The sequence below is a fragment of the Primulina eburnea genome, chromosome 13, assembly GCF_022965805.1.
Source record: "Primulina eburnea isolate SZY01 chromosome 13, ASM2296580v1, whole genome shotgun sequence".
Classification (NCBI taxonomy): Eukaryota; Viridiplantae; Streptophyta; class Magnoliopsida; order Lamiales; family Gesneriaceae; genus Primulina; species Primulina eburnea.
This window is the reverse complement of record NC_133113.1, coordinates 22,389,314-22,403,122: the sequence shown is the minus strand read 5'-3', so window position 1 is coordinate 22,403,122 and position 13,809 is coordinate 22,389,314. Positions and strand designations below refer to the sequence as shown.

At 38.1% G+C, this 13,809-nt stretch overlaps 1 pseudogene; it reads left to right on the top strand.

Moving 5' to 3' along the window:
• The first annotated feature begins 238 nt into the window (after positions 1–238).
• On the top strand, positions 239–3,022 carry LOC140810127 (trihelix transcription factor ENAP1-like; annotated as a pseudogene).
• Positions 3,023–13,809: the final 10,787 nt, after the last annotated feature.

Below are 13,809 nucleotides of genomic sequence, written 5' to 3'. Positions count from 1 at the left end.
TTTGCAAGACCGATCAAATTGAGAGTTATTAGGAGTTTGAATCTTTGAGTGAGAAAAAAATATAATTGTGCTGCCTCTTGTTTTCTAAAACATTCCCACTGAGTAAGCTCGGGTCAGACGGATAGTTTCGATGAGTTATAAGATATCTATCTCATAAATTAAACCCGAGCACACAAATTTTTACCTTGATATATATACATATATATGAAAGTCATTTAGGAGAAAAATTTGACTCGATGCCGGTTCTAGCCGGTAATGCATGCAGCTGGAGTGGGCTCGAATCCGGTGAGATGTGCCTCTCGGACTGTGCCACCCTAGTGCATGTTAGTGACTACCCCTTCACATCCCCCGTTAACCTACACTAAACTCCGTTGAGATGCGTTTTCTTTCATTTTCTATTCGATTCCACCAAAATTTGTAGGATTCCACCAAAATTTTCAATCATATTTCCTCGAAAATCTATTCTCTGAATTCATAATTGCTTTCTCGACTGCGTTAGATTATTTTTTGTGGTGATAAGATAATATAATCTGGAGTCATGATCTCACCACGTGATGGATGATTGAGCTGTTTGAGGTAAGAATTTAAATGTATTTGTTTTCAATTTTTGGAAATTTTGCAAGATTATGTATTCAATTACTGAATATGATCGAGGAGTTTTGGATTATGCTTTCTTGTTGATGGCGTTCTACTTCATTAATGAGTTGTTTCCTTTGTGTTGAACATAAATATGAAACAGTCTTTTCATTGAAATTAACACTCTGGTTTTTGTGATCCTAAAGAAACCAAGTTTTCATTTCAAGATATAAGTATTATGGTGTTACTGTTGTCAACAAATACTTAACTGGGTTGTCCAATAATTTTGATGGGACATGGAAAAATCACACATAAATGTTTTAAAGGTTTTTCTCACTCCGCCCTCACTGATTCGGATCCTTTTTGGGTACAGCTAAACCTATCAAAATAAAGTTGTTGTGTCTTTTAGCAGTAATGATCTGATTTTTTGGGTTTTTATATAGGTGCTCCATGGAGAAGGAATCTTGTGTTCTTGAAATAGAAGACGGAATATTTGGCTGGGCCCGTGTATGGATTATGTTCTGTAAGAACTATTTTTTTAAGTAAAACAAGAAGATAGTTATAACAGCAGTACATAGTTGCTTCTTTGGTTGTGGAGTACGATGGATGATGAGGATGTAGCAAGGTACCGACCCAATGCTTTTGGTGCAATAAATAACAAGAAGTTTCTTACCAAAAATGTCAACACCTCTCATGCTCACCCGTTTGTTGATGATGATAATGATGATATTGAAGAGGAGAGTAGAGATAGTGAAGAAGAAGAAGAAGAAGAAGACATTGAGGGTGATGTTGATGGAGGGAATGATGTCCAAAGGATCGACCTAGATGATTATGAAAACGACGAAGATGTTGATTATAATGGCTTACAGAAGTACCCAAAGAAAAGGAAGATAAAGACCTTATCGAGTTATGAACTTGCGCCTAGAGTGCCAAAACCAACTCATGGTGGACAGTAATTCACCTACAGAATGGACTGAAAGTGAGACCTTTATCTTACTTGATATTTGGGGTGATAGATTTCTCAAACAGGGGAAAAGAGGTCTTCACTCAGAAGAGTGGCAAGAAGTTGCCAACATGGTTTCTCATGAGTCGAAAAGTGAAAGATCAAATGCTCAGTGTCGGAATCGTTTGGATACGTTGAAAACGAAGTACAAAAAGGAGAAGATGAAGTTGGGAGAGACTGAAGGTTCGGCTAGTGAATGGGTGTACTTAAAGAAGATGGATATGTTATTATCATCACTTCCACAACAAGCTGGTCTTTCTTGTGGTGTTGACTCGGGAGAATATGTTTTCATGAATCCGAAAGTTTATCTGAACCGCTCGAATGGGTTGAATGAGATGAGGGATTGTCCCAGAAAATCAGAATCTTCCGAGGGTGGGAACATGAATTGGACAACCTTCTTCCGCCCAAGAAAATGAAGACTGAAAAAACAGGAGAAGTGGAGCTTCTTTAAAACTGCTTGCTGATTCTATTCTGAAGTTCGGTGAGATATATGAAAGGATCGAGATTAGTAAAAGACAGCAGTTGGTAGAGCTGGAAAATATGAGAATGGAGTTCCATAGAGATTTAGAACTGCAGAGGAGGCAAATTCTTGAGAAAACTCAAGTTGAGATTGCAAAGATACACCATGGAGAAGATGAAGAAAATGAGAATGGCAGCGGTTGATTTAGTGTATATGATTCAATTTTTTTGCCATCGATCTGTGAAGGATATACTGCTTGTAGAGATATTGTATCATACGTTCGTTGTTCAGCAAGACAAAAAAAATCGAAATATTAGTTAGGTAGCCTCATAATGACAAAAAGTGTGTATCCTTTGTTACATTAGCATAGTAGTATAAGCCTGAATGGCAGTTAATACAGATTGATCTTCGCAGCATATATATGAACTTCTATAATCTTTGTTTACTGAAGCGTCCATTTAGGACTGGCATTTCGTTGTTTCTTTCATTTATCTGGCAACTTTTGTTCCCAGGATGTCGGGAATCTTTGACGTAATATTTCTCAAGAAACATCAATTAATGGATCTACGGTCTTGGAATTAATATGAAATCAGAAGCGTTTGTTTTAAGCCAATTAACTTTCATTCCTTTTGGTTTCGAAGGTCTGATCTTGCATTACTTTTCATTCTCCACTGCAGCCCGAGTCCATCTCACTTAATATGTTAGCCGCCATACTAGGACGTCGCTGGCTGTCGAAGACAGATGATTACAATGTTTGATATTAAACAGTTATAAACTTACGGTCTTATCACATGTTTTTTGAGCAATAAAAGGATAAACAAAGTGAGAATTCATGGGTTGGTCGCCTTCCGCTAATGAGATGTTAGAATAGGAAAATTATCCTGATACAATGGTCACCACTGACCCAACGCTTAGGGTCCAATTTTGATCTTATAGTCAAATCTTTTTTCAGCCAAAGGTCATCATATAATCTACCTTGACCCAACGTTTTGGGTCACCATTGACCCAACGCTTAGAAAAATAAGGGATGAATCAAGATTCCAAATAAATAAGGATATAATAGCTTTTTATTTGAAAATGATCGTCATCTAGATCTAGGTTTCAACCACATCGAGCAAGCTAGGCAATCGTCCCCCCATACATGGAAATTGAGATCAATTATTTCAATGTTTCATTTTTTAAAGAAAGGCCGAAAAGTTTGCGAAATTCTTTATTCTCATTTGAAACAGGAGGAAAGAAAGCTAGCCATTGAAGAAACCAAAGGCCGAAAAGAAAGAGTAGGACGAGGATATTGATCTTCTGTGAATAATTTCACATTATATGTTGCAATGGTGCATGCATGCAAAGAAATTTGAGCTATACCTGACCTAACTAACCATCACACTTCCTCATTCTGTTTATGGGAAACCGATTCTTTTCAAAATTATGGTCGAATATCTCCTTTAGGTTTCTGTAATGCCGGGTCATCCCTACAATGATTAGCACGTATGGTCTTAATTATGATTTTATAATTATATTATATGAATTATGACATGGTGTTAGACTATGCATTTACGCCTTGGCTCCTTATGTATTATGACATGGAAGCCCTTGTGACTTAGTTCAACATGTATTGTGATCATATTGGTAAGTAATGATGGAAATAACATGTTGAAATCACATTGATAGGGAACCTACATGCACGTAAATTGAAGAATTGAGTTGTTAGTTTTGTTGTCATTGAGAAAGCTACATATTGGGTTTGGAGAAATGAGTTGTTTATCAATAATTTGGTATGAAAAGTATGTATACTTATGGTTATACTGGTGTTTGAATTATTGGGATATGGTGTAGGAATGAAACAAAGTAAGGAAAGGCGCATAAAATGGCCAAAGAGCAAGTTTAGCAACGAGTTTTTGTAAAAATTGTTGGGAAATTACAGCGAAGCGATGTCGATCACGATGACAATATAGTGCCGAAAAATTGCGGAATAAAATAATCAACAAGGACACAAAGATTTACGTGGTTCACCCAAGATAGGCTACGTCCACAGAGCTACTGCAGATCTTTTATAACAGGAGAAATATTACAACAAGTGTATACAATAATACACTAAATATTTCACATTCCCAACCCGAGTATAACCGAGAAAATATTTTCTCTAACTCACACAAGAGAACACTCAACACTGAAATGATCTCTCTATTTTTCGAAGCTTTGTAATTGCTTCTGTTTTTGGGATGGATTTACAATAAGAATGATGCACTTATTTATATGTGCAATCCTCTGTATGAACAAAGGAAATGATTTCCTTTTCTGCCGGCACAAATGAAGTTTGACACGTTTGTTTTGTTGACAAAATATATTCCCAGTTTTCCAATCATCATTAATGGAGGGCCCTCTCACCTAACATTTCTCCCACTTGAAGACTTGATTTCAATCATGTCTTCACACCATCATTGCAGCAGCTCATATATCTCCATTTATACTTGTAGTCCGACTGAAGTTGAACACAACTTCAGTTTGTCAATGGTTACTGTCTTTGTGAGCATATCGGCTGGGTTCTTACTTCCAGGAATCTTCTCCAGCATCAAGATTCCATCTTCCAGCACTGATATGATGAAATGGTACCTAACCTGTATATGCTTTGTCCTAGCATGATAAACAAGATTTTTTGCTAAATGAATAGCACTCTGACTGTCACAGTGTAATGTGCTATCTTCAAGCTTCTGACCCAATTCTTCCAGAAAGGATCTCAACCATATCATCTCCTTTCTAGCTTCTGTAACTGCTACATACTCAGCCTCAGTAGTCGAAAGCGCAACAATCTTTTGCAGCTTAGACACCCAGCTTACAACTGTACCACCTAATGTGAACACATATCCAGTAGTACTTTTCCTGCCATCCAGGTCACCACCCATATCGGCATCGACAAAACCCTGTAAGCCCAATTTTGACCTCCTGAAGCATAAAGAACAACTAGCAGTACCTTTTAAATACCTGAGAATCCACTTAACTGCTTCCCAGTGTTGCTTTTCTGGATTACTCATAAAACTGCTCACAACTCCCACTGCATGTGCTATGTCTGGTCTTGTACACACCATTGCATACATGAGGCTTCCGACAGCAGAAGCATAAGGAACGTTATTTGTATAAGCCTGCTCCTGCTCCGTCGATGGTGATTGTGCTTTGGTTAGTTTGAAATGACTAGCTAAAGGAGTACTCACATATTTAGCTTCATCCATATTAAATCTGCTAACCACCTTTTTCACGTACTCTTCTTGAGATAAATTCAAGAATCCATTCACCCGGTATCTTAAGATCCTCATTCCAAGGATTTGCTTTGCAACACCCAAATCCTTCATGGCAGATTCCTTTGATAAATCTTTCTTCAGTTTATCAATTTCTTCCAGACAAACTCCAGCTATCAGCATATCATCTACATATAGCAGTAGTATGATATAAGAACCGTCAAACTTTTTCACATAACAGCAATGATCAGCTTGACACCTTAGGAAACCATTTTCACTCATGAATCCATCAAACTTCTTGTACCACTGTCTTGGAGCTTGTTTGAGACCGTACAAACTCTTCTGAAGTTTGCACACCATTCTCTTTTTTCCCCGTAATTCAAATCCGTGTGGCTGCTTCATATAAATTTCTTCATCTAGGTCACCGTGAAGAAACATAGTCTTTACATCCAACTGCTCCAAATGTAAGTCTTCGTTCGCCACTAGTCCAAGTACAGTCCTGATAGTGGTTAATTTAACCACCGGAGAGAAAATCTCGGTGTAATCAATTCCTTTCCGTTGTTGGAAGCCTTTTACAACAAGTCTTGCCTTGTACCGCTTGCTACCATCATGATTTTCTTTTAACCGGTACACCCACTTGTTATGTAATGTCTTTTTGCATTGCGGAAGTTCTGTCAACTCCCATGTCTGATTGGATGACAGTGAATCCATCTCATCTTCCATAGCCAAGTCCCACTTGGTTGAATCATCATTTTGCATTGCCTCTTCATAGGTCTCCGGTTCACCTTTGTCTGTCAGCAAAATATAGTGAAGTGCGGGGGAATATCTTTCAGGTGGTCTAATGGTTCTCAAAGATCTCCTGAGTTCAATCATCGGAGTTTGTGGGTCATCATCTTGTGCAGTTTCTTCTTCATCTTCATGGTTACTGATTTTCGATTCATTCACAGGAATATGTGTCAATGGCACTTCATCAGTCTTCTTGACTTCAGGACATTCATCTCCAGATCCAATGTCTGACTTGTCCTTGTACAAAAGTTGCTCATTAAAGATTACATCCCTGCTCCGAATGATCTTCCAATTTTGGTCATCCCAGAAACGATAACCAAACTCATTATCTCCATAACCAATAAAGAAGCACTTCTTTGATTTTGGATCAAGTTTTGTTCTGCTTGCTGAATCAATGTGAACATAGGATAGACATCCAAACACTTTCAAAAAAGAAAGGTTTACTTCTTTGTCGCTCCAAACCTTTTCGGGTATTTTGCAATCAAGCGGTATCGAAGGTCCTCTGTTGATCAGATATGCTGCAGTGTTAACAGCATCAGCCCAGAATTGATTTTGGCAATCCAGAATGCAATCTCATGCACCTTGCGCATTCATTCAAGGTCCTGTTCATCCTTTCAGCTACACCATTCTGTTGAGGTGTACCAGGAATGGTTTTCTCCTATCTTGATCCCGTTCTGTGCACAATATTTCTTGAACTCATCATCTTCATATTCTCCACCATTGTCAGACCATAAGCACTTCACCTTCAAGTTGGTCTCATTTTCCACCAGTGGCTTTCCACATTTTAAAGGTCTCGTAAACATCAGATTTATTTTTCAGAAAATAAACTCAAACTTTTCTGCTCGAATCGTCAATGAATGTGACATAGTATCTCGAGCCTCCAAGGGATGTCACAGGAGATGGTCCCCATACATCAGTATGAACCAGCTCCAACTTTGCTGCTTTCGGTTCTCTACCACCTTTTGAAAAACTCACATTCTTCTGCTTTCCAAATATACAGCTTTCACATAGTTGGTGTTCAACATTCTTTGGTTCTCGGTAGCTTTCCTTTTGACACCAACATCTTCATTCCCTTCTCACTCATATGTCCAAGTCTATAATGCCATAGACTTGAATTGGCTCCAGCATCCACAGCTGCTAGTGTGTGTCTGCAACTGGAAGTCATATACAGTGTTCCAGTTTTCTTTCCTCGAGCAACAATCATGGCTCCTTTGTTCACTTTCCAGGAACCGTCACCGAAGGTCACATTGTGGCCTTCATCATCGAGCTGTCCCACTGAGATCAGATTTCGTGTCAATTTTGGTACATGCCTGACTTTGTTGATTTTCCAGACAGATCCATTTGACATCTTCATCCGTACATCACCCATACTAGGGCTGCAAACGAACCGAACATGTTCGCGAGTTTTTCGAGCCGGCTCGATAAATATTCGATTCGTATTCGAACTTATCGAATTTGAGCCGAACTCGAACACGTTCGAACTTTTTTCCGAGCCGAACTCGAGCCCAAATTATTTTGTTCGATAGCTCGCGAATAGTTCGCGAGCCTTAATATTTTATTAATATAATATAATTATATATATATATATATATATATACATTTCGAATATTTCAAGCATTTCGAGCTTTCAAACCTTAATATCCGAGCAATAATTCGAATAGTTCACGAATATATTCGAATATTTCGAGCCGAACTCGAACTTCATTTCGAGCCGAGCTCGAGCCCAAATATTTGAAATTATTGAACTTCGAATCGAGCTCGAACTCGAATATACCTATTTCGAGCCGAATTCGAGCATGACTTTTTTACTATTATTCGGCTCGATTCGGTTCGTTTGCACCCCTAACCCATACCAACAATTTCCAAGGGTTTTCCGTCAGCCAGGAAAACTTTTCCATAATCGCCAGTGATGTAATTATCAAATACATTTCGATCACCAGTGGTATGAAACGAAGCTCCCGAGTCCATAACCCAAGAATCAACAGGGCTTTCCATGGATAATAGCAGAGCATCATGTACTTCCTCAGTGACAGAATTGGCATTACTCTTTGTTGATCTACAGTTCTTTTTCAAGTGACCAGTTTCACCACAGCTCTAGCCCTTCAAATTCTTTTCAAAATTGCTTTTGTCTTTTCCATTTCTTGATTTATACCTACCGCGCCATCGGTTAGAATTATTTTCTCTACTCCAGCCCCTTCCTATGTTCTCGAGATTTAGAGCAGATCTCGATGATGTTCCTTCACCCGAATCCATCTTGCGAACTTCTTCAGCAAGAATTTGATCCCTGACATCATTGAATTGTAGCTTTCTTTTTCCAACAGAGTTGCTAACCGCTGCCCGCATTGGTTCCCAAATATTTGGTAAAGACGCCAAAAGAATAAGTGCACAAATCTCATCATCAAAGTTAATTTCAACCGATGTTAGCTGAGAAACAATCGTGTTGAACTCATTGATGTGTTTAGCCACCGAAGCACCTTCTCCCATCTTCAAGTTGAATAACTTCTTCATGAGATGTACTTTGTTGTTTGCTGATGGCTTCTCGTACATGTCCGATAAAATGGACATCATCTCTTCTGTGGTTTGTGCCTCCGCCACGTTATGCGCCACGTTCTTTGTTAGGGTCAATCGTATGATACCTAAAACCTGTCGGTCAAGGAGCTCCCAGTCATCATCCTCCATCTTTTCTGGTTTCTTTCCTGATAGAGGTTGATGCAGCTTCTTACTGTACAGATAATCTCTTATCTGTAACCGCCAGAACGAAAAATCTGTTCCGTCGAACTTGCTGATTCCTGGTCCCGATCCATCATCTCCGACCACCACTTTTCTAGCCTTAGCAAAAAATCTAAAAAATCTTTTCTGATGTGGAAGATCAGACAAAGCTGTAACCACAAAGCATAATCAGAATTCTTAAGAATTTTCACAACAAGGCTTTGATACCAGTTGTTGGGAAATTACACCGAAGCGATGCCGATCACGATGATAATATAATGCCGAAAAATTGCGGAATAAAATAATCAACAATGACACAGATTTACGTGGTTCACCCAAGATAGGCTACGTCCACGGAGCTATTGCGGATCTTTTATAACAGGAGAAATATTACAACAAGTGTATACAATAATACACTAAATATCTCACACTCCCAACCCGAGTATAACCGAGAAAATATTTTCTTTAACTCACACAAGAGAACATTCAACACTGAAATGCTCTCTCTATTTTTCGAAGCTTTGTAATTGCTTCTGTTTTTGGGATGTATTTACAATACGAAGGATGCACTTATTTATAGGTGCAATCCTCCGTATGAACAAAGGAAATGATTTCATTTTCTGCCGGCACAAATGAAGTTTGACACGTTTGTTTTGTTGACAAAGTCTATTCCCAGTTTTTTTTCCAATCAGCATTAATGGAGGGCCCTCTCACCTAACAAAAATTGGATCATGAGATGCCTAAGCGCTTGAAATGAGGCGCCTCAGTGTCGAAAAAATGAATTTCAAGGTGCCAAGGCCAAACCATTGGTGCCTAGGCACAACTCCATAAATATAGAGACGCCTTAGCGCCTCCCAGCCTGCACCAAACGTAGTGCAGGAGCCTCAAGGCCAAAGGACTGACGCCTCAACGCCCAACACTTGAAAACACGTTTTTAATAAATTTTAAACACGAAATATTGAATATTTTCTTCGTTTCTTCACCGCCAAACTCGAAAATTGAGAGAATAGCACAATAATTCCATTTTCTGTCCAATAACAATCTCCAACACTTCATCTTTCTTGAAGTTGAAGCTAAATTCATATTCTCCTCAAGAAACAGAAACGTCCACTACTCGTTTTTCTTTAAAATGTACTAGAAATTTTCTTTCTACAATTAAAATACAAACCAACATATTATTTAAAATCCAAAGAACGCAATTCAAAACATGAAATCGTAAATCATCCATCAGACTTAAATTTAACATTTTTAAAAATAAAGCATAAACATTATAATATATCAAAAGCTCTCAAAAGCATAAAAGTCAAAAAATCTTTAAAGTAAACATAAATCATAAACGTAATTTTTGCACTAACGACGGTCTTTGGATTGTGTGCACTTTCAATCCAGCTAGTTCAATCATCAAGTCCTCCATCAATATCATGCTCCTGCATTGATCACACGTAGTGATTCTATTGCCTCAGCAAACCTTGATAATGATAGCAAGTAATACATATATATTCACAAGAAACATTGAAAATACTTTTAATAAAATAGCTTTTCATGAACATGCATAAACTTAAACATTTTTCCTTTCATCATATACTTTCTCCTTTTCATCATATTCGTATACGTTTCCCTTTTTATTGATTTCAGATCCTCATTTGTGACTTTCATAATAGCTGTAGGTCGATAGATTCATTTACGTATTACCACGGTACTAGATGGCGGGGACATCAGCGATATTCTCACCCGTCAACTGACCTTGGCATTACATATCATCGTATTAGTCACAATCAATTTACTTCCTTCAACTTTTCGTATTTCCATCACTATAAAAATTCATGCATATATAAATAATTTTTTCTTTTAAACCAAGCATGCAACACGTCTTTTAACATTAACGTTTCATCATAAAATTTCATAAACATTTAAAATAAACATTTTAATATTTATTATTGCATTCAGGGCACTGCCATGACGTCTAACATTTTTCAGGTGTAAAATGACTATTTTGTCCTCGAACCCTAACTTTCCAAATTTATCCTTAGACCTTAAAACGACGACCTAAATCATTCGAAACTTTACATAACACCTAAAATACACCCATAAATATTTCTTAGACGCAACTTAAGCCGCTCGACTAATTTCCCAAATTCGTTTTTAAAGCTTAGGCGTACATCCCCATTTTGACTCGTATTGACTTGAAACTTAACCAAACTTGAACCATGGCTTATTAAAACCTAACTAAGCTATATACAACCCAAATCTAGCCAATTAAGACCCTCGATAAAGCCTATATCAGCTACCGAATTTTCTTGTCCTCACTTGAAAACTCTAGCCTCCTACCCATGCACCAGCCTCTTCACTCGTGCCATAGGACGCCTTGCGCGACCCCCATAGGCGCAGCTCGTGCCTAGCCTTCGAACCACCTTGTGCAGCCACCTTAGGACCATCATGCAGCCTACTTAGGTCTCCTAATCATGCCCATACAGCGGCTACAAACCATGGCCCTCAACGATGCCCTAGCCGAAAAGCCCTAGCCCCCAAGGATTCTATTTCGTGCAACCCTTATGCCTCGCGTCCAGCCCTTATGTAGTCTCACTTAAGCCTTCTAAACCATCTGAAAATCATCCCTTTTGGTGTCCCTACCAAGGCAGCCTCATCATGCATCAATAGCAAGAGTTTCATATCATGAAAACAAAAGTTATGTTTGCATAAAACCTCAAAAACAAAAATAAACAAAAAGGTAACATGTTTTTCATGCAAACATGCATCAAACATATAAGATGATGTGATAGATGAGAAAAAAGAGATTAAGTCGTGCTTTTGCATTAATTGCGCACGAAAAACGGCTTACGATGCGAGGGACATTGAGGAAGGGAAAAACCTTGCTGAAAATTTTCAAACTTGTGTGAATATCCTCTGAAAGCCATGAGTGTGTGCGTGTGGTTTGCTGCTAGGAAGAGTTCTAGAACTTTGAGGGTGGCATAAGTTATAATGAGTGTGGGTTAGGGTTTTAAGGCCTAGTTTTTGATATAAAATAGTATGACAAGGTTTAGGCTCAATAACATGGGTATAACAGGCCCATTAGGTAATATAAAAATATTTTGTTAAGGAACGTTTGTGAAAATATTAGCCGAGTTCTCAAAAGTCTCTATTTTTTTCGAAAATAGATTACCGGTTTAAAATACGACTTATCATATAAAAACACCTCATTTTCAAAAATTCATTTTAAAATACACCACATTAAACAATTAAAAATAATTATTTAATAAAATATTTTCCCTCATATGGTCCCCGGTCTTCGTTCCTCGATCGCGTCTCGAATAACCTTTAAAATACAACTTTATTCATTCTAACAGAAAACCCTATTTTTAAACATGTAAACATGCACACTATAATTAATTCATGCCATTAAAATCATTTAATTAGTCATTTTCCATTTTCTCCAAATTTGCATGTAGTTGGATTACGTCATCGTATTTTGGACCTTACAGAAACCCTATTCCTAGGTATGTAAATATTTACGAAATTAGTTTGACCTAGATGGAAACCTAGGGTGTGATTTCGAGATTTTGGGGTTAGAAACAAGAATATTGATTTATTCACGATGTTATTCACAACATAGATCCAAGCGAGTCATTTCCTGTCTTCTTCCATAGCTTTTATTTTAAGTGAATTTTTCATTTGCCGCTACACATTGGGTATAATATAGTTTACCATGAATTTGAAAGGGGAAGGCCATTATGCTATATATACCTTGCGTATGATTTTCAATTTATCATATGGATAGGGATGACATTTCCATTTGTTAAATAAGGATGTGAATGAATTTGACTTTGATGTAAAGTTTGAAATATAAAAAAATGAATTTGATTATGTACTTATTTTTAGCCAAGTGATTGTCCTATGAAGTTACTTCCTAAGAAATATGTAAATAATATGAGCTATATGTCAAGAATAGGCAAATTGACTTCAGTGACTGTTGTGTCATAATACATTGAATATGGTGACTGTTAGACCCTTAAAGTTGGCTCGATTTCATGGCATGAATGCGGAGTGCCATGAAGCAAAGTGTTGATGCCTAACACTTAGTTATGTCCTACATAACTTAGGCATATTGAGTTGGCAAAGTATATGAACAAGTTGGCACATTGTGGGAATGTGTTTGGTGCAGAAAATGTGTTGGCAATATTGAGCTTAGTTGCCATTTCGAGTTGGCTGATTTGGGGACACATGGCAGTCATTTCTGATGGTTAGAAGCAGTTGTTGGGAGTTAGAGACACTTGGCAACATTCAGAAACAAGTGGCATGCAGACAGGGCAGTTGTGCATGGCAGTTACACTTGGCTCCATGCAGATTTGACAGGTGTCCTAAAAAGTTTATTTCGGTTTTTCTGCATTGTATTGTGTTTATATGCTTTGGCCTTGAGTTGCACAAGGCATTCACGAGTGTGAGCCTTCATTGTGTGCAAACCTAGGCTTCCTTTTGTAATTCTGAATGAGGATGAATGCAAAGGTTGGGCATGGCCCGTAATTTGTTGTGTGCTTTACATTCTGCACGTTTTGGCTTGATTTGCTTGGCTCTGTGCGTTTGATATTCCACTAAATAATTAAACACGAGTGTTGAAAGGTTGGCTGATTGAATCGGTGCATGATTCAAGCCGCACAAGGGTTAGAAACTCGAGAAAAAATTGTTGCGCGATTAACCCTTGTGACAGTTGGTATCAGAGCCAGGTTTGCTCGAATTTGTTGAAGTTGTAGATGACCAAATCATGGCAGATTCGTCTAGCACTTCAGGAACAAACAATACTTCGGCGTGGGATCGTATTCTAGAACTTGAAACTAGAATGCGAAGGATTGAAGGGCTCCTTGGTGTTCCAACCGGATCACCCACAGAGACGCTTTACCAGCAAGTTGAAGGATTGAATGCTATTGCAGACTCAAATGTTGGTAGCATTGCAGATCTGACGGAATTTGTGGAACGAAGAATGGTGTCTGTTGGAGAAATCTCGAATCTAGATGTGATGGATTCGAACTTGAGTTGAATTTGTTGAAGAAGGC